Source organism: Serinus canaria, chromosome 4 (genome assembly GCF_022539315.1).
Source record: "Serinus canaria isolate serCan28SL12 chromosome 4, serCan2020, whole genome shotgun sequence".
Taxonomy (NCBI): domain Eukaryota; kingdom Metazoa; phylum Chordata; class Aves; order Passeriformes; family Fringillidae; genus Serinus; species Serinus canaria.
In genome coordinates this window covers 70,332,994-70,336,130 of record NC_066317.1, presented here as the reverse complement: position 1 = coordinate 70,336,130, position 3,137 = coordinate 70,332,994, and positions in this window count along the sequence as shown.

Here is a 3,137-nt window from a genome sequence, read left to right as displayed (position 1 = left end):
GGAATCCCCCCTCCATGCCCCATCCCGCGCCCCACGTGGCTGCAGCCGCGCTAATTGCATTCCGTGGGGCACTAATTGGATGATTGGATCAAAGGCGGGAGCCCATCCATATCTGCCCGGCGCTGGATGCGATTATCCGGGAGGAGGCATCGATCACCGCCGCCCCTCCCTGACCCAGCGGGGCCCGCGCAGGTACCGAGCCCGCGCTGGTGGCGCCCAAATGGGATTTGCTCCCGAAAGGTTAAAGGCAGGCGGCGGATGACAAATGACGGCGGTGCCGCGTCTGCCGGGCGCTCATTCATCTCCCGGCACGGCGGGGCCGCCCCGGGATGCGGGCGCTGCCTGCGGGGACCATCGCTCACTGTCACCGGGACGTGTGAAGTGTTAAAGACCCCCCGGCGGGGCACGGGGCGCTCGTTTGTATTCATTAGCCACCGGCTGCAGATGTCGGCCGCGGCTCCGAGGAGGCACCGAGCGGCTCCTCGGCTCCCCGGCGGCTCTCGGGGAAGCGCTGGCACCTCGCTTCTCCTCTCGCCTGCTGGCCCCGGGCACTTGTTGCTGCCGCCGGAGGAGCGCGGTCCTGGTTGTCCTTCACCCTGGAAAAGCCATCCCGAGGGGCCGGGGCGGTGCCGGGACACCTGGAGGGAGCCCGGACTTCTCTTTTCCCTCTCTTGGGGCTCGACGTGGTGGCCCCGGGGCTGCGCGGGGCACGGGATGCTTCATCCCCGCAACAGGAACAGGAGACAGCAGAAATTTGGGAGCAGCTGCTGACTCGGTGCCCCTGGGCTGGAGCTGTGGCTGTTGGAGGCAGAAATTCCCAGCTGGAATTTCCTAGGTGGAATTTTCCTTCCTCCTGCTCCCCTGGGAATGTTGGTGCCGAAATCCCTGGCTGAGGGCGGCCTTTGGCTCCTCTCCTCCCCAAACCCTCGGCTCTGGCCTTTCCCTCGGCCCCACCAGGCTCTTCCCAGCCCCATCCATGGGTTTTCCAGGCTGGGCCTGGTGTGTGGATGGATCTCCAGGCATGTTCCCTCTCCCAGCTGTCCAGTGCAGGATGGGAGCACCTTCCAGGTTCTCTGTCGGGACAGGTCCTCCCTCTTCTCCCACCTCTGGCTCTTCCCCCTCTCCACAGGATCGAGATTGGGAGCAGAAGGAACCCACAAAAAAGGGGGAAAGCGGCTTTTGGGTGAATATCCTTAATCTTGCCCACTCTGAGGGATGAACCCTCTGCCAAGGAATGGCTGCTCCTCCCTCAGCATTCCCAGCCCACCTGAATCCCGGGTTTTTCCTTGTTGGGACACAGCTTTGGGGTTTTTGAGGCAGTGGGATTCACTTTATAGGGAGTGATCACGGGAACCTCAGGTTTATTACCCAAATTGGCTTTTTTGGTGGGAACCAGACACCTCTGCCTGGGCTGGGGAGAGGAAAATCCTGGCTGAGGGTCCCAGGGATTGGGATATGAGGGAATTTATCCCAGGAGACAGCAGAGATTTGTGGGAAGAGCCTGAGCAGCTGCTGACTCGGTGCCCCTGGACTGGAACTGTGGCTGTGGGAGGCAGAAATTCCCAGCTGGAATTTCCTGGGTGGAAATTTCCTTTCTTCTAAAGCCTTCCCTGCCTGGGCTGTGAAACCCCTCCAGTGCCTCTTTTTGGGAACAGGCTGGGATAAGTCTGGGATAAATCCCCTTAAATCCATCTGTTCTGAGGGCAGGATATAGGGAAAAGTAAAAGAAAAAAAGGGGATTTTGGGGCAGAGCATGATCCAAGAGCCCAAAAACCCGAGCTGAGCATTCCCTGAGTGTCCATGATGCCCGACCCCATCCCCTTCCCTGCTCCAGGGAATCTTCCTTCCTATGGAAAGGCAGTAGCCTGAAGGATCCAGGACCTTCCAAAAGGTCCATGAAAAAAAACAAAACAATGGGGAATTCAATCCTTGGTGGGATTGGTTGGGAATTTTGCAGTTTGGTGGGGTCCAGCTGGGGGTTGATGGGGTGATCCAAGTGTCCTGGCCCCTGGAGTTTGGATCCCTTTGGATAATCCGTGGCTCAGCTGATGGGGAAGGTCCATCTCGGGAGGGATCTCGGCAGCATTCCCAGGCTGCAATCCCTCAGGAGCCTGAGCTTGGGAAGCGCAGCAATTCCCAGGGGGAAGGGCGCCTGCAGCCAGCCAGGGGTGAAAAATCCACCTTTGTTCTCTTCATGGAATCATGGAATGGTTTGTCTGGGAAGGGCCCTTAAGGCCCAGCTCATCCCAACTCCTTGGCAGGCACAACTCCCACCATCCCAGGGTGCTCCAAGCCCCATCCAACCTTTTGTTTCCAAGGGCCTGGACTCAGCTCATCCATCCCCAGCAGCCCTGGGAGTGCCCAAGGCCAGGCTGGAGAGGGCTCGGAGCGCCTGGGATGGTGGGAGGTGTCTCTGCCATGGCAGGGCTGGGAATGGGATGGGATTTAAGGTCCCTTGTGGCAGGGGAGGGCTCTGGGGAACTCCCCGAGGGGGAAAGACCCTGAGGATTCCACAGTCCCTCCCATCCCAAACAATTCCACAATCCCATGGCTGGGAAAAGGCAGCTCCAGACAGAGAGGATGCAGATCCAGCTCATCCCTGAGGGAATGCTGGGCACACGGGGCTTTCAGGGCCACCTCCTGCACTTTTTGGCACCAAAACTCCCCCGTGGCCACCAAGACGGGCAAAAATCCCCAGGAATGAAAAATCCCGGGCATGATCCCACCCATCCAGAGCCCGGGAGCGGTGGAGTCGCCGCTTTCCCGCCCGGCTCCGGTGCTCCCTGGGCTCGGGAGTGGTTTGGGAGCTCTGCCTGTGGCCCCGGGGCCTGCGGGGACACGCAGGGGTCGATAGGATCTGGCTGGGGTCTGGCTCCCAGCTGCTGGAAGGAGGCTTGGGATGAGGAGATCTTTCAGGTCCTTTCCACCCCAAACCCGAATTCCGTGACTCACCCTCCTCTGGGTTTGTTGGAAACCCATCCCGGCTTGGACAGGGAGCAGGGAATGTGTCAGGGCTGGCCTGGCGGGGTTACCAGAGTTCCCCAGCCCTGACCCCGTTTCACACCTGCCCGGATGATTCCCAGCCTTGGGATGCTTTCCTGGGGATGGGCCGGAGCAAAAGCCCCGGGGCTGTGTCT